General features: G+C 33.5%; 1 protein-coding gene across 1 annotated transcript in view; it reads right to left on the reverse strand.

Moving 5' to 3' along the window:
• The window catches only part of TENM3 (teneurin transmembrane protein 3), a 3,314,517-nt gene that overhangs the window by 1,387,906 nt on the left and 1,903,549 nt on the right, over nucleotides 1-23,062 (reverse strand). The window lies entirely within an intron of this gene.

The following is a 23,062-nucleotide window of genomic DNA, read 5'->3' on the forward strand; positions in this document are numbered from 1 at the left end:
AATTCACTGATAGCTAAGCTTGACAGCATTTGGACTCAGGAGATCAGTAGTTAGATGAAATGGCAGCAAATGAAAGAATCCCCATAATACACACACACACACACACACACACACACACACACACACACAAACTTAAGATGACATTATCAAGACAGGAAGAAAATTAAGCCAGAAATGTGAACTTATTCATTTCATCATTCATTTCTTCCCAATACTTAAGTTATCTTAGGGATTTTGAATAAACTAAGTCAAGGAATGTGGAATCTTCTTAGTTAATTGTAGAGTATAGCATTTACAAAGACAACAAATTCTTTAGCATTAGTTTCTTTCCTTTAATCCACTTTATCACATGTAATACCTTTAAAATAATCCTTTATTTCTCATTTTCTTTTAGTAAAGTAGACAAATATGTGTGTGGAACAATGCCTTCTAATGCAATAAGTTTCTTCTGTTTGATTAAGTGTATACTATAGAAAAGTTATTCATTCAACTCTGCTTCAAATTCTTCCTCACAAAATGGGAATAACACCTACTATTTTTAAAACCAGAGGAGTGTTGAAGAATTTAGCAAAGTAGACATTATTTCAAAAAATGATATTATGAACCACAATTTCACATGAGAAAAATAAGACATGGAGAATCTCAATGTTTAGTAACACTTTTCACTTATAAACAACTACCATTAATCATCACCCATAGAGAAGAGTAGCAATTAACAATATTTCCTTAATTAAAACTGAGAATTCCTACAGTGGGAGTGAGAGATGTAAGACTTGGTTTTAATATATACATTCCTTTGATGTTAGATACAGAAATTATATTCATTTCTATGATAAGACCAGAATTTTCATTGAGGTGTGTTCTATGACAGGGAATACCAAAGAGCATAGGCAGATTGATTGACACACTTTCTAACAAAGACAATACTATACATAATTGAATATTTTAAAGCATCACTTTGGATACTATAATTATTTCTTTATCTAACTTTAAAACTTTTAGAAAAAAATGTTGGCAAACAAGATTTAATTGCTTAATTCAGCAGTACAATAGTATTTCAGGATTCATGGTCAACGTGCCAATGTGCATGTCCTAAAGTAAGAAATTAATGAAAAAGTAAGGCTCAAAGAGGTTAGATTATTTGTCTACTGACAGACAGTTACAGTGCCAGAAGTGGATTTGAATCTAGGGCTTCCTCCAAGCCTAGCACACTATCCACTAGGTCATATGAAATTCTCAGGCTTTTGGTAGAGAAAGAATGTACTTCAGTAGTAGACTTCAACAATACAAGTGGTCATGTTAACCATTTTATATAAATACACACTACCATTCAAATCAATGGAGAACCTACTTTGTTATATGGAAAAATAACTAGAAATTTGATACAATGCCCCAACCATATTGATTTATTTTCTATTTAAGGCAGATACTAATCATTAAAGGGGCAAGATTCTTTAACCAAGTCTTAGCAATAGTAATGACTTGAGCAAATTGTATAAGTGACCAGAATAAGGAAATTGAACTCTGACTTGAAATGTAGATCCTTTGAACTCAAAAACCATTCCTCATGTCTATCAATAAGAACTGTTTGTCATATTAGAAGATACTCATTTAAAATCAGTACATTTTAAAATTATAAAATGTTTATCACATGAACTATAGAATCAGTGTTCATTAAAATTTCTTCTGAATCATTTAGCTTGCTAAAAAAGCTCACTCATGTTAAATATTTAAAAAGAAAATATTTCTTTAGACAGAAAAAAACAACTAAAATTTAACACTGGAGGAAGGAGAGACATTTATATACTTGGTCATTCCCTTTGTTCTCATTTTAACAAAAGATTTTTATTTTTTTTTAGTATATTGATTCTTACCTAATTCCAGCTAAGTATATAGTATGTATATGGATAAGTTTGTTTTTAGCAGTTCTTACAACTTTATAGAGAAGGCAAATTCATTTCGAAGCTCTGTTAGCAATGATCAAACAATATAAATGGTGAATTCTTCAGTTTTGCTAAGCTGCTAATAAATTAGCATTAATTCACCATTTCTGGACCTAAAAAATTTGAACTGAATTAAGTGAGAATATGAACCTTAAAGAAATTTAGGATCAAGGCATCAGCAATCCTATCTAAATTATTATATGAATCTTATATTCTAATTCAGGGCTCATTAGATTAAACTTTTTTAATCTATGTGTGACAATGGATAGGTCCAGAGATAATACTATATCATGTTATTCTAATACTATATGCTATAGTCTATAAAATACAGTATTCTCATAGTACACTTACTCTTTATAGTCTATCTTAAATATAAGTATACATACTTATTCCATATACTTTAATATACTATATACTCTTAGATTTATAGTATACCTATACTATGCTATTCTCATTCTAAAGGATGGCAAGAACTATTCCATTTTTTTCCTTTTATCTCCAATCTAATACTGAGTATTGCCCACAGTAAGTATTTAATAAATATTTGCTTAATTGAGTCAAATATATACATACATACAATGAAAGACTGAATCAAGCAAGCATGTCAGCAGGCAAGTACTATTAAGAAGATATTTTTCTAGGCACTGGAGATACAAAAAAAATCAGAGAGTCCTTGCCCACAAGGAACTTAAATTCTATGTATATTATTCTGCCCCTATGATGGTAAGTAAATAAGCTTTCTTTCAATCTTTCAATCCTGTCATCAATCTGATGACAAGGAAGTGATGGAGAATCTTGAAATCTGAACATCTATGAATGAAAAATGCTCCGATAAATGCATTTATCATTCCCATTAGTCATAACACTCCTAATTGTAGCATAATAATTGATTACATAGATTTCCAGTTACCTTAAAGACAAACTTTACAACTCACTTTGAAAACATTTAATAATTAGAAAATCTCATTGGAGGTTGGTCGGAGAAAACAAGTTTCCATTTAAACGCTCTATGTATTTTTATTACTTTGATAAATTGAGCTTGAAAAGTACATTGATTCAGATGATTTCTTAATTCCCAAATTATGTGTGCAAGCTTGGACTTAATGAAATATTTATTCAAAATCAACAAACTTCCTGGAACAAGTTTCCTACTATAAATGCAGGTGTTCCATTTCATACACTTTGTTCTGACCTATGGCAATCTTGCAGCAACCTAATATTAAGAAAAGTGATTTATTTCAGATCAGACAATTGAAATAGCATGTAACCTTGCCATACAGGTAAAACCACTTGCCCCTGGCTATTACTTAGCCTGACCACAGGGCTTTTTGGAAACAGCAAAAGCTTTATAAGTGTCAGCTCATGGCTAAATCAATGTTTATGCATGATGTACCTCTGAATAGCAAACACTTGCTGCCTGCAAGCTAAACAATGTTTTTATCTGTTTGCCTATTTCTGGTCCTTCAACCACAGCATAGAGTGTTGCGAATCGCATTTAGCTACAATTATCTGCTGGCATTTCATGAAAAGGAAAGTAGTGTGATTAATGGAAAGTGACACACACAGATTACTTTGCTATGCCAATCTCCTTGGTGAATGAGTGACTCGGATGAACTAGAGCCTGACCTCTGTTACCTTTAACGAGGTCAATGTGAATGCTAAGTGCTGGGAAGATTAGCTGCTACAAATGCCCTAGTATTATTTAATGATGCTGCCACTAATGAACCACAGGTAGCCAATTAAATATAATGATCCAGTTTTCACCTCGGTATCAAAGGTTGATTTAAAAAACAAAAGATGACATGTTTTCTTTTGAGGTGTGTAAAAGAGAACAATTAGAAATTTGATACAATAATATTAGTCATTCAAAGATAATAAACTGTTCAATGTCTGTCTAAATTTGCCCAAACTTAATTGTCCATTTGCTTCAGCTTCAAGACTGTTACTCTTTCAGATTCAAAAATACTGTTAGACAGTATGGTTCCATCAGTATGGAACACAGACCCATTTTGTCTTCTTCTTAGACTTGGCAGCTAAGTGGCTACTGTGACTGAATGCCAGTGATGGTTGCCTGAATGAAAACTTGAGTTATGTGACCAGTGAGATCAATGGAGATCGGCTGGCTACAGTAAAGTCCAAAAGGTAGACAGTACACAGAATGAATGATAATCATACAAATGACAAATATTTAATATCAATAGGTCCTTTGTTTAGTTCTGGGAGTCAATTACAAGTGGCACTAACAACATAGACAAGAGAAAGTGCAGAGGTAGATTTAGAATTTCATAAAGTAACAATATCATTTTATTTCTTAGTTGATCATTTATGCCAAAAATAAAACAGATACCTAAAGAGATCATAGAGTCAGGAGATCTGGGAGAAAACTGAGAGATCATCTATCCAGCTACTTCATTTTACAGATAAGAAAATTAATTGACCTTCCCAAGTCATAGAGAGGCAGAACCAGGGTAAAACTCTGATTCTTTACCTTCAGAGTCAATATGCTTTATATTATATCTCAAGCAAGTGGAATAATGAATAGGAAAATGATTAAGTCCATAAGAACCATGTTAGAATATTTCATCTTATATTTTTTTCTGTATAACCTATGACACATTTCATTATATTTTTTTAATTCATGGAAGATACTAATATTATCCAAAGGAAGATAGAAATATAACTATCAATTTTATTATCTATCAATGCATAATTCCCTGATCTGCCTGCATGTATTAGTTCTTTTTGTGTTTTTCACCTACTTTTAATCTGTCTCCTTACCTACCTATCTATGAAAATAGATACATGTTGCTCCCTCATTTAAATGCAAACTTCTTTTCTTGAGAACAGGGATCATTTTGTTTTTGTCCTGGTGTTCCAAAGACCTAACACGGTGCTTGTTGTTGCTTAGTAGACACTTAATACATGTGTCTTTTACTGCCTGGTTACAAAGTATTATTATTACAGTAACCTACTATGGTACCAAAGACTCTGGACTCTTATAATCTATTCCAATAAATCATTTAGGTTCTACCAAAATGAAAAAAGGCTTTTAACATGGGACCTGCAGATGGATCACCTGAAGACAATCTAAGTTTCAAGTAGTCCATTACCAGAGGGTTAATCATCTAAATTCAAATCCTTCATTAGTAAGGAGCTATGGATTTGCTCAAGTGATGTTGAAAAAAAGAAATTGAACTATGCTAAAACTGCTTTCTTCCACCCATAAATTTTGGTATGTTGCCTCATTATTATCATTCTCTTTCATTATTTGTTGTTTGACCCACTCATTCTTTAGAATAAGGTTTAGTTTCCAATTAATGTTTAGTCTATCTTTTCATGGACTTTTAATTACATGTAATATTTATTGGGTTTTTTGTTTGTTTTTGTTTTTGAGGCTACTCTAAATAACTCACCTGTGTTTCCTTGTCCATTCAGAAGATATCTATCAAGATCTAAATCTATTTATATTCATGTTCACCTATATATGCATGTATGAATATTTATGTGTGTATATGTGAAGATATAAATCCATATACATGATGGCAAGAAGTTCTTAACTAATTATTTTTGGTAAGGTATACATTTATGTGTCAAACTGAATGCAGTTTTATTCTTCCTATAGCCTATATGTCTGATATCCTGTTGTAATAATAGGTTAGGCCCTGAGTTAACCAAATTAATTCACCTTGTTTAACATGTAGTACTAAGGAATGACATTTTGAATTTACTATAAACAATGTCATTATTTTCTTGTTCAATTTCAAAATGATTCTATATCCCCACATCCTTTGTGTCAAAATATTCTTATCCAAACCCATTTTCCTTGAGAAAATAAAACGTGGAAGAATTATTTGAAGGAAATAAAGATAATTTACAACCAAAAATCCCTAAGTATCTGACTCACTATCAGTGAATTGCCTAAATCCCTGGGTAGTCTAGGGGCCCAGTTTTTCAGAAATTGGATCCCCTTAATTCAGGATACATCTGCAATCTGAACAAATAACTGGAAAATTCATTTTGCTAAGGAAAGTAAAATACCTATTTTTTGGTGCTGAAAAAAGTATAGAATTTGAGAGTTCAAATGGACTTGAGATGTTATAAAGTCCAATTCTTTCATTTTGCCAGTGAGGAAATTAACATCCAGAGAGGTTAAAATAAATTATCCAAGGGACAGCTAGGTGTCAGAGTAGATAGAGCACCAGCCCCGGAGTCAGGGGGACCTGAGTTCAAATCTGACATCAGACACTTAATAATTGCCTATCTGTGTTATGTTGGGCAAGACACTTAACCTTCCCCCGCCACAGCCATGCAAAAACCAAAGGAATGAATGAAAGAATAAACAAACAAACAAATAAATTAGTCAAAATCACACAGCTAATTAGTGATAGGATGGCAAGTGAATCTTGAAGTTCTGACTTTTTCCACCAATCTTTCTGCAGCACCAGGTTTTAAAGTAAATTCAGTAAATATCATAAAACCAAAGTAAGATTAAAAAGCAGTTTGTGATCTTGAACAAGCTACTTCTTTGGAGTTTAAATTTCTCCTCTCTTACCTAAGTTCCCTACTACCTCTAAATTGTTATTCACAAGGCATTTTGAAAATGATACAAAACAGAACACATTATTCTCTCCCACCCCATCCGACAATTGCCTTTTATCCTAACTTACTTATTTCCATAGAGGAAACAATCACCATATTGTAAACTCCTTGAAAGCAGGGATTTTGTTGTTGCTGTTGTTGCCTTTCTTAGCATCCATTACTCTTAACACAGTGCTTATCGTATATTAGACAATAAATATTACTTGACTGAGTGAATGACCCACCTTCCAGTCTAATTCTATCCTAATTCCCTATCTTGAAACTATCTTTGGTTTTTCAGTCTCCTTAGCCTCATGCATATAATCTACTGCCAAGTCTTGCCAGTTCTACCTTCTTAATATTTTTTGCACTATTTCTCTATAAAAAGACTATCTCTCTAGCTCTTTATCATCTCTCACATGGACTCTCTCAATTCCCTCTCCTTGCTACAAATCTCTCCTTTCTCCATTTCCTCATCTTCATGGCTGCCAGAGTAATATTCCTATTTGCTGTCATATATTTGTTCAGTAACAGTTAACCCTTCATCAGCCTACCAAGCACTTCTATCTCTTAAAGTCTATCTCATCCTCAGTCATTCCCTTTTCCTTTTGCCTCCAATATGTTCCAATGGCAGGGACATTTTCACTGAGGTCTTACTTCTCATTATGTGACCAAAGCAGTTAAGCTCCAACTTGTTAAAATAGTTTCAATTATTTATTTAAGTATTGTTTGATTTGATCTAAAACACAGGGTTGATCATTGTCACTCCCTTGATCAAGAAGTTCCAGTGGCCCTTAATACTTCTAGGATAAAATGCAAATATATTTTTTGCCATTAAAAGTCATACATAAACAGATTCTAGACACTTTATCTGTATATTGCACATTTATTCCCTTCCTATAATTTACAGACCAGGTAAAATGGTCTATGTAATTTATAATACATGAAATTTTTCTGTCCTATTTCCCTTGACTTTACATAGGTTTCCCATACGTGGAATATACTCTGTTCCTCTCAGTAGCTCTAGAGTCTTATAAGAGTCACATCCTGTAAGGGGCTTTTTTTGATCACTCCCAGTTGCTGACTCCTTTCATCACCATCCCCCTAACACAACCCTTCACATCCTGGTCCTCTTTTGCCTTTTCAGTCTTCTTACATCTTGCCTTTACCTCCCCAATCCTTACTCTATGACCCAATAAAACTATCCCCTTTGCTATTTCTCAAACAAGATACTCTTATCTCTAGACTCCAGGCATTTTTACTGACTTTCCCCATATAAAGATTTCTCCCCCTACTTTGTATTCTGTGCTTTGTGACTTCCCTGGATTCCTTCAAATCTCAGCTAAAATCCCATCTTCCTACAAGAAGTCTTTTCCTTGCCCTTTTAATGCCAGTGTCTTCCTTTTACTGATTGTTACCAATATATATTGCATGAAATTTGGTTGTGTATAGTTGCTTGAATGTTTTCTCTTTAAGACCACGAGCTCTATGAAAGCAGGGCCTAACTTCTTTGTATAATAACTAGTCAGTGTCTGAGATCAGATTTGCATTTATGCCTTCTTCATTTCAAGTTATCCAGTTTATCCACTTATTCATCTAGCTGCTTAATTAGAGGAAATTTCAGTACCTTGAGTTATCCATTCTGACAAAATTACAGGCTTGGACCAAAACTTTATTACACAAACAAACCTCCTTTAGTCATTGATCAGGATGAAGACATGTCTTGAAGGGTCTATGATTGGTGTATTCATATATGAGAAAGGATTTCACAAGAATCAGACTTTCCTTGCTTGACCCCAGAAGGCAGAATTAGAAGTTTTGGATTGAGCTTACATAGAGATACTTTAGCTCCTTACAAGGGAAACAAAGGAAAATCTCCAAATGGGTATATGATTTTGTCATAAAAAGTGATACATAAACTAATTAAAAGAATATACAGGGACCAGCTAGGTGGCACAGTGGAAAGAGCAATGGCCCTGGAGTTAGGAGGAGCTGACCTTGGGCAAGTCACTTGACCCCATTACCTTGCAAAACTACCAAAATAATGTAAAAATGGGTACAGAATTTAGACATAAAGATTGGTACCACAGATAAATTAATACACCAAAAAAATTACTCTATCCATCTGATCTATGGAAAAGGGCTAAATTTATGACCAAATAAGAATTAGAGTAGATTATAAACTGCAAAATGAATGATTTTGACTATATTAAATTAAAAAGGTTTTGCACTAATTAAATCAGTGCTGCCAAAATCAAAATAAAAGCAGAAAGATGGGAAACAATCTTCACAACCAGGAGTTCTGATAAAGATCTCATTTTTAAAATATATAGAGAATTGAATCAAATTTAAAATGTTATGTCATTCCCAATAGATAAATGGTCAAAGGATATGAATAGATAGTTTTCAAATGAATAAATTAAAGCTATATGTAATCATATGAAAAAATGCTCCACATCACTATTAATTAGAGAAATGCAAATTAAAACAAGAATGAGGTATCATCTCATACTTATTAGATTAGCCAAGATGAGAAAAAGGGAAGATGATCAAAGGTGGAGAGGTTGTAGGAGGATTGGGACACTGATACATTGCTAGTGGAGTTATGAATGGATACAACCTTTCTGGAGAGCAATATGGAACTATACTCAAAGAGAAATAAAACTGTCCATATCCTTTGACCTAGCAATTCAATTCTAGGTCTATATCCAGGAGAAATTATTCAAAAATAGGAAAAGTCCTACATGTTCCAAAATATTCATAGCAGCTCTTTTTTAGTGACAAAGAATTAGAAATTGAGAGGATGCCCATCAATTGGGGAAAAGCTAAACAAGTTATGGTACATTACTCTATGAAATATTATTTGTTCTATAAGAAACCATAAAGGGTTGGACTCTAAAGAAGCATGAAATTCTTTGATCTGATGCTGAGAGAAGGGAGTAGAAGCTAGAGAACAATGTACAGATTAACAACAACATTATGAGATGAACAACCTTGATGGAAGCAGCTGCTTTTAGCAATCCAGGGAGCTGGGACAACTGTATCTGACTGGTTATGGACTATATTACCCCCCACCAGAGGAAGAAAAACAAAACAAATCAAAACACACAGGGGAAGGGACAGCTAGGTGGCGTAGTGGATAAAGCACCGACCCTGGAGTCAGGAGTACCTGGGTTCAAATCCGGTCTCAGACACTTAATAATTACCTAGCTGTGTGGCCTTGGGCAAGCCACTTAACCCCATTTGCCTTGCAAAAAAAAAAACCTAAAAAAAAACACACAGGGGAAAAAAAAACCCTTCCAAATCTGATGAACACTTTATAAAAATTATCTATTGTGTAACTTTCCCTTAATCCTAATTCCTCATGCCAAAAATTACTAATTTGTAAATATGTTTAACAAAATATGTATGTAAAATGCTAACCTGACTCTTCCCTATTGAGGGGAGGTGTGTGGGAAGGGAGGGTGGAGGGAAATTTTGTAACTTGGATGTATATATGGATGAAAATAAATAATTAATTTAAAAGGAATAAAGCAAATAAGTAAATGAAACAAAAAAAAAGAAACAAAACAAAAAGAATTTGCAAGAATCTTAGATTTATGCACAGAGGAAAATTTCATTTCCAAAAGAAATGGAGATTATTACTGGAAGTAAAAGGGATAGTTTTGATTACATCTTTTTTGCACCAATAAAATTAAGAAATCAGAAACCATAGAAATATAGTGAATTTCTCTAATAAAAATATCATCTCTAAAATACATAGGGAATGAGTTAAATTTATAAAAAATAAAATAAAATAAAAATAAATTTATTTTTTCAAGTGATAATCAAAGGATGTGAATAGGTAATTTTCAGAAGAAGAAACTCAAACCATCCAAGTAACAATTTTTAAAAAATGTTCTAAATCACTAATAATTAGTAATATAAACATTAAAATAACTCTGAGTTGTTTTAAGAGTTAACAACTTTTAAATATCAGATTAGTTAATAAAATTTTAAAAAGAACAAATGCTAGAAGGGATGTGGGAAAACAGCTACACTATTGCAATGTTAATGGATCTGTGAACTTGCTCAAATAGTCTATAAAGGAATTTGGAAGTATGCCCCCAAAGGGATTAAACCAAGCATACTCTCTCATGATGCAATACCTATGAATGTAATGAAATATTATTTTGCTGTAAAGATGATTAAGAGGATAGTTTCAAAAAAACTTGGAAAGATGTGTAAGAACTGATGCAAAGTTCAGTCAGCAGGAACAGGAGAACAATTTATTTAATAACAGCAATACTATAAAATTAATCAGCTTTGAAAGACTTAAAATCTCTGATCAACATAATAACCAACTATATTTCCAAGGGACTAATGCTGAAAGATGTTTTATGTGTCCAAATAGAGAAATGATAGAGTTAAATTGTAAACTGAAGTATAGGTTGCTCTCTTCCTTCCTTCTTTCCTTCCTTCCTTCCTTCCTTCCTTCCTTCCTTCCTTCCTTCCTTCCTTCCTTCTTTTCTTCCTTTTTTCTTTCTTTTTACAACTATTATGGGAATTTATTTTGCATAAGTATATATTTGTATGCATATATACCCACATGGAAATTTATTTTGCACAAATATATATATATGCAGATACATGTATAAATAGGTAGAATTTACTTTGCAAAGTATATATATATATATATATATATATATATATATACACATACATATATTTTGTGTGTATACATATATGTGGGAATTTATTTTGCAGAAATATTCATACATATACACATACAAATATTGTGTGGACATGCATGTGTATGTTTATTTGTGTGGGTAATGGATTTCATTTTCTCTTTTTTTCTCAATGCAAAGAAAAGTGGTAGAGTAGGGAAAGGAAGAAACAACATAATCTTTACTAGAAATAAAATTAAAATTAAAATACTAAGGGCAAACAAAAGCAAATGCCAATCATCAGATTAAGCTTTTTAAAAAATTATAACACCTCAAAAATCTAAACTGAGCATTAAATCTGGATGTTTTTAAAATAACACATTGGAAAACTAAATGCATTTATTTTATGCACAGATTCTTTATATATATATATGTATATATATACATATATATATGTATATATATATAATTAGGTGCTCCATATGAGTTAGATGAATGAAAAGTAGCATTTTCTGTGATTTTTTTTGGCATGGAATACTCTCAAAAAGTATAATAGTTCCACCAATTCAGGTTTGCATTTATTCTTTCATTCCTAATCCTAGGGAGCTGCCTAAAAGGTTAACTAGACATTGCTTGTTAGAGTCATGCAGGATCTAAAACATGTCTCTGACTCTTGTTTCTGGATTCCTTCCATTATACCACAGGGAACAACCTCCAGGGAATAACCTGATTTGGTGTTTATATTTTTAACCGACTATAGTAAATGAAATAATTATCATATATAACTACAGAAAGAGCTCAGAAGTGAGAGTTGAAGTAAGTTTGAAAGATTCTGCTTTTTTGATTAGTTAATAGCTACACAAACAGAGAGGGCAGAGAAACAGAGTAGTCTGTGGCAAAATTGTATGAGGAGTTCCCCCAACCCAGGTACCCAGTGATATATTCTTGGGTTGGCCAGGTGTTGCTCAGGTGGATGTCCCACTCCATTGTCCCACCTTTCAAGTAGTTCATATCCAAAGAAGTCAACCTTTGTTTTAATTCAGGTTACCTCAAATTAGTAGCTGGAGAAAAGAAATATTTATTCTAACTAAAGTATGGATGACAGAGAGCACAATATAAGGTGCTAATTTACTAATGCTTTGTTTCTTTTTTTAATTACATTTTAGGAAGGATCTTATCTAACAGGAAAAAATGTGTCTTTTTAGGAAGAATTTCAAGGAAGATGATTTGAAATGGGATAGCCCATATAGTTTCCTTCCTATTACAAAAGAAATATTACTATTCTGTCTGTCCATTTAGCCAACCCTGCCTGAAAATAGCACCTTAGGATTTATGGGGCTATCTTAATTTATCCCATATGAATAAGGTGAACCTGTCCATCCAGCTACAGGTGTTGAGTCATCCCACACAGCTCAGAATACATAAATGCAATCCTTCTTATGCCAGTGACCCACAACATTCAGAAGTATGATTAATTGTCCCTCGAGTTAGTACTTTAAAGTAAAATGCTCAGTGGCAAGGATCTCATTAGATCTCTGAGTTGGTAATTACCTTGTACGTTTAGAATGTAACCTAAAACCTTAAAACATGCCACATTGATTGTATGTCCTTGAAAATCTTATACATTAGCTTCTTAAGCTTCTAAATGATGGTGTGAATGAGTCTATAGTGAAAATTAATTGTGTATGCCAAACACTTATTCAACAGTGACTCTTTTGCAGAAAGCATGAACATCTTTACTGGAGTAAATTTTTCAGTTGATTATCAATGTGATATCTTACCTCTTAATACATTCTACAATTTGCCCATAATGGTTCCAAGGGAACTTGTAAGCCATAGTAAATCATAAAATTCATTTTGCTCTGTATCAATTCATTCATCCATGCACCAACTAATCACCTCATTTCAAAATTCAATAAACCTAAATACCTGGATTTATGATACTTTGTCAGAATTAACAAGGGAATATCAACAATGTGGAATTATAAGCCTATTGCAACTTAAAGACAAGCACCTAGTTGAAAACAATTAAAAAAAACTCTGCAGCAATAATTATATCCACAGTGTTAGCAAATAAAATAAATTAAAACTGATTTAATTTCTGCTCTGGGAGATGGAAGGAAACACTGAAAAGCCTTAATTTAGTCAGTTAAAACAATGAAGTTGTTTTCCAGCAAAAACTTTAAAGTGACAGTGAATTGGTCTTATGGTATTGAGTGTTCTTATTTGCAAACAAAAACATACACATAGGTGTATTTTTAAGAACATATTGCTTGGTCACAATGTGTAATGGTCACAAGTTTTCTTGAGATTTCCATTTTCCTTTAAGGAATTTCAAGGCAAAAAGATTTTCTTATGGGATTCATTTGTTGAAAACCCATTTGCTGTACTAGAATAAGAACAAAGTCTTTTGTTTAGACAAATGAAAACACCATGTAAGGTAAAGAGTGCTCTCTTTGTTAAAAGTTTATTTATTTATTTTAGAAAAATGATACTTGCCCCTTGTCTTTAATCATTTCTTTTAGATATAAAAATCCTTCCAAATAAATATATCATTTTCCTGTCAAACTTTTAAACATAAGCTAATAAAATATGCATATGTGTGGGTACAGGTAGAAGAGAGAAGGAAGAAAGGAAAGAGAATAAAAAATAAGTGTGGGATATTTGGGATGTGTGAGGGAGGGGAAGAGAGAGAACAGGGAAATCTAGTGTAATAATATTTGGCATTTAAGTCAGAACTAAAACCTGGAGCCATTACTTATCAGATGAGCTTGCTTGTTTCTGACTCCCATTGCTGGTATGATTCAAAATCAGTTGTATTCTATTATAACCATTGAATGCCTTGTATTTGATCCTTAATATGTTCTTAATAAATCTTTCCTAGAAAAGTAAGATGTTATAAAAAAGAAAAATAACATAACTCTAGAAACATACAACATTGGGGGAGGGGAATAAAGCAAAGGGATAAAGCGGTCATATATTTTCTCTAAAACAGACTTAAAAAGGTATCAGACTGTTACAGTCACCAAAGGTCTACACGCTTCTGTTGCCCCTTTAATTAAATTCTTAGAAGTAATCAGATGCAAAATGACAAATGACAAGAAGAGAACATACCACTGCTGAATAATTTTATCATTTATATCTATAACTGTCAATCCACGAAGGGCTATTTTTTATATGTCACCTAAATCATAAGAGCTGGTACCTTTTGCTGTGATTCATGTTGGCCCTGTCCTATGATTTACTGCTGAATTATTTCCCTTCTCTTTCGGAGAATTTTTTGATCTCCTTTCTGTGATTAATCTCTGTGGTATGAATGAGAAAAGCTTTTTAGATGAGTGAGTATCACAATTTGGATGAGCATAAATTTTTTTTCAGTATGATTTTTAGCACATGTTTTTCCCCTGATGCTCTTAGAAAAAGCAATCATTTGTTTTAAGTCTTTTAAGCACCTTTGTAACCAAATTCAGCTCAGCTGTATATTCCTACTCTTTCCACTCAAAAGACAGGGACTTTCTTTTTTAGGATGTGGTGACACTGGTTATTCGCAATGTTGCTGTAACAATAACTGTACTTGTTCACAAAGTAGATTGCCATGGCTGGAGTGATTTAAGGCTATGGAACATCTTGATGGGTAGTTTCCTTGTAAGAAAGGGTGCTAAGTAGGAACAATTTTTTTCATGGGCCTTCCTGCTGGCACTTGGATACCCAGATGCCTTTCTTCTCTGCATATGACTAACAGCAGCAATCTCAGAATTCTAGCCCTTTGAATAAGGAGAGCAGATGTTTCAAACTGCCCTAATGAGCTCCATCAACTAGATTTTGTTGCCATATTGGGTACCTGGGCATCACATTTGCTTCAGATAGGCATTCAGAGTGTGCATATGACGATGCTTTTCGGAACAACTGAAATTGCCTCCCAACCTCAGTTTTCTCTGATGAAAAATTCCAATTTCAGTTAAATCATTTATTTCATATTGAACAGATATTAAGCAGATAAACTTTCAATTATTACTATAAAGGGGACAGTAGCACAAATATCTATCTATGCTGTTCACACCAGTAGAATGTAACCTCCTTGTATTTTCTGTGTCCATTTTAGTGTTTGGTTCATAGTAAGAAAATTTTAAAGTTGAATGGAACTGAAATTTCCAGATAATGCCAGATTTTATTTTAACATCTACCATATTTACCAATTCTCTACTCATTCAAATGTTTTACTAGATTAATTAATGAGTAATGGACATATTGCAAATATCTTTAGCTATGGAATCAAGAGGAACAGGGTTTAAATCTTGTCTTTGACAATTACTATTTAGATAAGCTTAGTCAAAAAATCACATCATCCCTGATGCTCCATTTTCTCATTTCTAAAATAAGAGGATTCTTTTAACTCTGTGGTACCTTTTAGACCTAGGTCTATGATCTTATAGACACCACTGAAAGCCTTTAAGCATTATCAAATTTCTCTTACTTTTTTCTTCAGCTAATAGATTTGTGAAGGCATGAGAAATACCCCAAATATATCTGATAGCACCACATGGAGAAGTAGAAATAAATCTAGAATAGTGCAGAAGCTGGATAATTAGAGCTACCAAGTCAAAAAAATTATAGCTATTTTTTTCTATTCTGTACTCTTTTCTACCACTTTTATTTATTGATTGCTTTCAATTACATGCAAAGAAAGTTTTTAACATTCAGACTTTTTGCAAGCTTTTGATTTCCACACTTTTCTACCACCCTCTCTTTCCTTCCCCCCCTCCCCTTGGCAGCAAATAATCTAATATACAATTATGTTAACATATTTCCATATTAGTCATTTTGTATCACAAATGTTTTTGAAAGAAGTTGAAAGGTCCTGTTCAGCTTAGTAATAAAGGAGAGTCATATGGGTGACTGGTGTGACTAAGTTTAGCAAAATATACCAATTTAGAAAGACTCTCTTGACTTAAAGAGAAAAATTAAATTTACTTTGAAAATTAGATGTGTAAATTTTTTCTTGAAGATTTTCAGAACATAGACTATTTTTTTTTCCTTCAAGAGCTGTGTGTTCCAATTTCCTAGTGCCTTTTACTCTAACTGCAATTCTGATATATAATGAAAAATGCTTTATACACAGCTTGGGAAAATGAAAATCTGAATATAGGTACTCATCAGCTACCCAAACACTATGAGAGGAATAGGAAGGGATTCTTCCCCTCAGTCAGGGGTGGCCCAATCTGCTATACAGCTGGGTACATTTCCTCTATGAGGCATGTCATTAAGCTGTAGATGAAGAGTAGCCAGGATGGATTGAGCCCTCTGAAAGGGAGAAGTGAATTGGAAACAAATGATAATCCTGGTGTTTTCAAAAAGCTGTCCAGAAACTTTGTTCTCTTGTGATCTCCTGCTCAGTAGCTGATGACATGCTCTTAAAGCCTGAGTGTTGCAGTTTCTCCTGACTGCACACACAACACACACACACACACACACACACACACACACACACACACACACAGAAACACACTGTCATAGGTCCCTTCTTCAAGGGGAAAAATGTTATCCTTTGTCCATTTTACAACAGGAAATGTTGAAGTCAAGATGCTCAGTGGACCACAGTGACATTTATGGGTCAAGATCCACTTTCAAATGCAAGTTGATTTTCACAAGAGGGAATATGAGACACAATGACACCTACTTGCAAACCCCTCAGTGCTGATTCTGAACAAGATCAAATTTTTTTCTCAAAGACTGTAGCATATCAGTTGGCTTCTCTCAAGAGAAAAACTTAACTTTGTTGGGCTTGAAGACATGACTAGCATGAGAAAAAAAATGGAATATTTTTGTTATTGTTTCCCAACTAAACATGCAGTCACCCAACTAAAAACTATTCAGTTTCCACACAGCTTTTTTTTTTTGGGGGGGGGGGGTGTTAGAATATAAATGAAAAGTTTAGGAAAGGTTCCAAATAATCTTAGAGAAAGTCTTCATCTCACAAAATCATTTGGGGTTTTTTCTGTTAAGTTAAACTTTGTTTAGTAAACCATTTAAGGGGATTACATTTATTGATTACAGTAGGCTCACCAGGACAATAATTTAACCTCAAAGTCATAAGACTGGTGTATATTGTATAAAATCAGTACATATGGGTTTCCATTGTTTTGGGAAGTCATTTTACTTCATGTTAAATCTATCTGGTCAGCTAAGATGGTTCAGCATTTAGAGTGGGAGCCTTGAAGTCAGGAATACTCATCTTTCTGGCTTCAAATTTTGTCTCAGATATTGTATTACTATGGGCAAGTCATTTAACCCTGTTAGCCTAAGTTTCCTCATCTTTAAAATGAGTTGGAGAAGAAAATGAAAAAGGATTCCAGTGTTGTTTCCAAGAAAACCCCAAATGGGATGACAAAGAACTGAACACTACTTGAAAGACTGAACAAAAATCTGCCTACTCAATCTTATCATGATGCTTATAGATTCCTATACCTTTTACTACTGTTCCATTTTAAAAATGGTTGGTTTCAAAGAAATGGAACAAGAGGATGGGAAATTGGCTCCTACTTGTTATGGTTTAGAGAAGTTTTTTGTATCAATCTAATTAAGGAATTTTCATTCTCAGGCAAAGTAAGGATTTAAATCTATGATAGAGCCTAGAATAGATTCAAATCCAAGTTGACTAGCCCTCCAATTGTCTTCACTTCTTGGCAGTGGCCTAGGATCAAATCCTGCTTTGTTTTCTGAATCAAATCTTTACCCCTGAGACCTGTCCATTCTCTAGAGCAGAATCTGTACTAATTCCTAGTAGTAGGGGATTAAAATAACAATTATCCATAGTTTTAATTTACTGGTTCCTTCCCAGAGTTGGAAAATGGCTTAGCAAGTCTTCAAGTGGAATTTCATCTCCCTCAGCACTCTTCGCCCCATCCCACCCCGAATAATAGCACAGAGAAAGCTTCTGGTATGATTATGCAGCTGGAAAGAAGACAAAAGGAAAAAAGCTACTTTTAGATTTAATAAATCAGTCTGTGCTTCCCTTATGGCAAAGTTAATTTTAATGAAATGGAAATCACTATATACCCCACATATTAGTCACTGGGGTGTGGGATTTGAGCAGTTTTGTTCCAAAGCAAGAAAGAATAACAACAACAAAAAAGGCAGAGAGATAATCGTCTTTTTCAGTTAACAGATGGTCTGACAGCCCTGACTATGCAAACAAACATATTTCGTGGTCAACCTTGTTTAAATTATTCTCACATTTTTCTTTTGTAAGGACAATTAATTTTGCAAATAATATTTCACCCTAAAGATCCAATTATCAAATAGACTAATGTTAAAAGAATGACTGATACTTTTACAAAGCAAATAATACTTTTTTCAGGATGACTGGATCACAGAGCCAGCATTAAAGAAGAACTTGTCAGTACTCGAATCCAATGCCTTCTTTATACAAAAGAGATGTGTGTGTGTGTGTGTGTGTATATACACACACACACACACACACACACACACACATATATATATATATATATATGTATATATATATATATATACATCTATAAACATTTATACAGATGTGAAAAACTGAGAAGCTAAGTGACTTGTCCACAGCCACTCAATGGTAGTCTAGAACCATGTACTTAAATTTTTATCCCTCCAATCACTGAATTTGTAGTATATTGCATTTGACAAAAAGGATCATCAGGCTACATTTCAAATGAGAATTTCAAAAACATATATTTTTAATGGTGGCTATTTTTTGCTATAAAGCACATGATCAGGGAAAAAAATAAGTAGAAGCAAGAGAAAACAACTGAAGAATGACCCAACAGTCATAAGTGAGGGATGGGGGGGGGGGAATTCCCATGACAACAGAACATTTTAGCTGCAGATAAAATCTTACAAATATTGTTGCAATTTCTATTGGAAATCGGCAATGTGTTATTTGATTAAAAAATAAACTACAGAATTAATTTAATTGAAATAATTATTTTTAATGAAGTAAAGATATCTTCCATTAAAGAAAACTAATATAGACTATGACCTGTTCTATCAAGGATTTAGAAATAGTTACTCTCCAATAAGATTCCTTACTAAAGAAATAAGGACAGCATTGGTCATTAAATTATGCAAAAAAAAATAATCTGTGACTATGTAGCTCTGTCCATTAAAAACTCCATTTAACTTTAACAAAGCATTTTTACTTCAACTGATTTTACTATTTGAAACAGAAGTGACTAAGATTACTTGTCACGTCTTTTGAAATAAGTAACTATTAAAAGTAAAATGGTTACGAAGAGATTTAGAGCTGTCCTAGGAATGTTTAAGTGGGAAAAAAGGTTATTCCTTGTTATTTAGACTGCCAGATTGTCTCCATAAGACTATTTGGTATTTGAGTCATTCCACCCGTCTGCAGCTGCTGAGTTTCAAACCGTGATGTTACAGTCATGTTTATTGTACTGTGCCTACAAAGATGAGCAAAACGAGTTTGCCCTCACCTTCAGAAGGGCATGGTGACTCTAAAAAATATGCATACCCATTCTCCCTGGTTGATGTTCATTTGTCATACTACGCTTTTTTTTTCTCCCAAGCAAAAAAGACCTTCAATCATGAAAATGTCAGAATAAGTCAAGCACATGGTAGCAATTTCTTGAAAATAGTATTTTAAAAGTTAAAATTAAACTTGTTTCTAAGTACTATTCATTGTACCTAGGGAAATGTGTATAGTTTTTAGATGGCAATTTGTATTTTCTTTTTTGAAAACAACTCAACTTAGCATTAAATGCAGGCTGTCTTTTAAATAATACATACACAATCATATAAACATTATCAGAAAGCATTCCTAGGAGTCAACCAGACTTTGGCATCACTCTGAAATTATTCACTTTGGACAATGGCAAAGCTTTTATGCAGAAATCTCAAAGTACAGGTTCCATATCTATAGAATGGAGGGGGGAAAGCACAAAACCCAAACATTTCACTGTTCAAGAATATCTATTTAATAAGTGTTATGAAAATAAACAAATTTGGCATATCTTTCTCCCTTCCCCCCCTGCCTACTCACTCTCTCTGCTTCTCTCTACCTGTCTTTCTCCCCCTTTCTTACCCTTCTTCTCCCTCCTTCCCTTTCCCCTCCTCTTTATCCTTTCCCTCTCTTTTTGTCTCTGTCTCTCTTTGAGCATTTTTCTCAGCATGTTTCTGCCTCTGTTTATCCCTCTGTGTATATACATACATACAAATATTTTAAACATGAAATTATTTTCTTTTAGTTCAAAGGAATCAACTATTCTGTCTACTGATATACTTAGCCATCTCTTAGTAAGTACATTGAGACCTTGTTCTGCATCTGTGGACACATTTCTTATTAACACATACTATTTGAAACCTGACATTTCAATGTCAGGACAAATTTCAGTTACCAACTTAAAATGAATAACATTCATATAAATAAGTACTCAGGTTTCAGTCCTAACAAAAAAGCAGTAATGTTCTATTTAAATAAGTTAAAATCTTCATAGGTGAGGAGAAGAGGACCTGAATTACATAAAAATAGAGAAAACAGGAGCAAATGAGTCCTATCTTCTATTGATTTCATTCCATTTACATCATTTTGTACCAATATCTTTCTGGATGGCTATGAATAGGAAAGACTATGAACTCATACCCTCTTCAATTTCTCTAGAATCTCATTCTGATGTTTGATCATGACCTAAATGCTACTCAAGTTTCTAGAAATGATTCCATTTTGGATATTTTATTTAATTGGGTGTTTGTTTTTTATGGCTTGTCCTAGTTAAATATGGTGACAGATGTTACTAGAGTGATAACCACTAGCTAAAAACTTGTTTTTGTTCATAGCACCTAGTGAAATTAATGTCTGAAGGGTGTAGGGTATACAATCTATGTCAGAAGTATCAGTGCCAGGACAACACAGTTTCTTTGAAGCACTGAAGTAATTTCTTGAAGATAAATGAATGTTATGCCATTTTAAAAATCCCTTTCAATAGAAATTGCTGGAGATGGATGTGGAAAGAAAGGCAAACAAATATTCTGTTAGTAGAACTGTGAACTGCTTTGAGCATGTTTTTTAATTATAAAGATCTTATTTATTTTGAGTTGTACATTTTTCCCCTAATCTTACTTCCTTCCCCCCCAACCCCACAGAAGGCAGTCTTTACATTGTTTCCATGGTATACATTGATCCAAATTGAATGTGATGAGAGAGAAACCATGTCCTTAAGGAAGAAACATAAAGTATAAGAGATAGGAAGATCAGACAATAAGATATCAGGTTTTTTCCCCCTAAATTAAAGGTAATAGTCCTTGGTCTTTATTCAAACCCCACAGTTCGTTCTCTGAATACCGATGGTATTCTCCATTGCAGTCAGCCCCAAATTGTCCCTGATTTTTGCATTGATGGAATAAGCGAATCCATCAAGGTTAATCCTCATCTCCATGTTGCTGTTAGGGTGCACAGTGTTTTTCTGGTTCTGCTCATCTCACTCAGCATCAGTTCATGCAAATCCCTCCAGGCTTCCCTGAATTCCCATCCCTCCTGGTTTCTAAAACAATAATAATGTTCTATGACATACATATACCACAGTTTGCTAAGCCATTCCCCAAATGAAGGACATTTATTTGATTTCCAATTCTTTGCCACCTCAAACAGGGCTGCAGTGAATATTTTTGTACAAGTGATGTTTTTACCCTTTTTCATCATCTCTTCAGGGTATAGACCCAGTAGTGGTATTGCTGGATCAAAGGGTATGCACATTTTTGTTGCCTTTTGGGCGTAATTCCAAATTGCTCTCCAAAAAGGTAGGATGAGTTCATAGCTACACCAACAATGTAATAGTATCACAGATTTTCCACAACCCTTCTAACAATGATCATTGCCCTTTCTGGTCATATTGGCCAGTCTGAGAGATATGAGGTGGTACATCAGAGAAGCTTTAATTTGCATTTCTCTAATAAGTAATGATTTAGAGCAATTTTTCATATGACTATGGATTGCTTTGATCTCCTCCTCTGTAAATTGCCTTTGCATATCCTTTGACTATTTGTCACTTGGAGAAATGGCTTTTTTTTTTATTTTGGTTCACGTCTCTATATATTTTAGAAATGAGTCATTTGTCTGAAACATTAGTTGCAAAAATTGTTTCCCAGTTTACTCCATTTCTTTTGATCTTGGTTACAGTGGTTTTGTCTGTGCAAAAGTTTCTTAATTTAATGTAATCAAAATCATCTAATTTGTTTTTAGTGATGTTCTCCATCTCTTCCTTAGTCATATACTGCTTCCCTTTCCATAGATCTGGCAGGTAAACTACTCCTTGATCTTCTAGTTTACTTATAGGGGTTTTTTTGGTTTAGTTTTTTCTTTTTGCAAGGCAATGGGGTTAAGTGGTTTGCCCAAGGCCACACAGCTAGTTAATTATTAAGCGTCTGAGGCTGGATTTGAACTCAGGCACTTCTGACTCCAGGGACGGTGCTCTATCCACTGTGCCACCTAGCTGCCCTTATAATATTGTTTTTCATGTCTAAATCCTGTATCCATTTGGATCTTATCTTAGTATAGGGTGTGAGTTGTTGGTCTAATCTAAGTTTTTTCTATACTAACTTCCAATTTTCCTAGCAGTTTTTATCAAAGAGAGAGTTTTTATCCCAATAGCTAGACTCTTTGGGTTTATCAAATGGCAGATTACTATAATCAATTCCTGCTGTTGTACCTAGTCTATTCCATTGGTCTACAATTCTATTTCTTAACCAATACCAGACAGTTTTGATGACTGATGCTTTAAAAAACAATTTTTAGATCAAGTAGGGCTAAGCTACCTTCTTTTGTACTTTTTTCCACTATATCCCTGGAAATTTTTGACTTTTTATTTCTCCATATGAATTTACTTACAACTTTTTCTA

The sequence above is a fragment of the Macrotis lagotis genome, chromosome 3 (assembly GCF_037893015.1).
Source record: "Macrotis lagotis isolate mMagLag1 chromosome 3, bilby.v1.9.chrom.fasta, whole genome shotgun sequence".
NCBI classification, from domain to species: domain Eukaryota; kingdom Metazoa; phylum Chordata; class Mammalia; order Peramelemorphia; family Peramelidae; genus Macrotis; species Macrotis lagotis.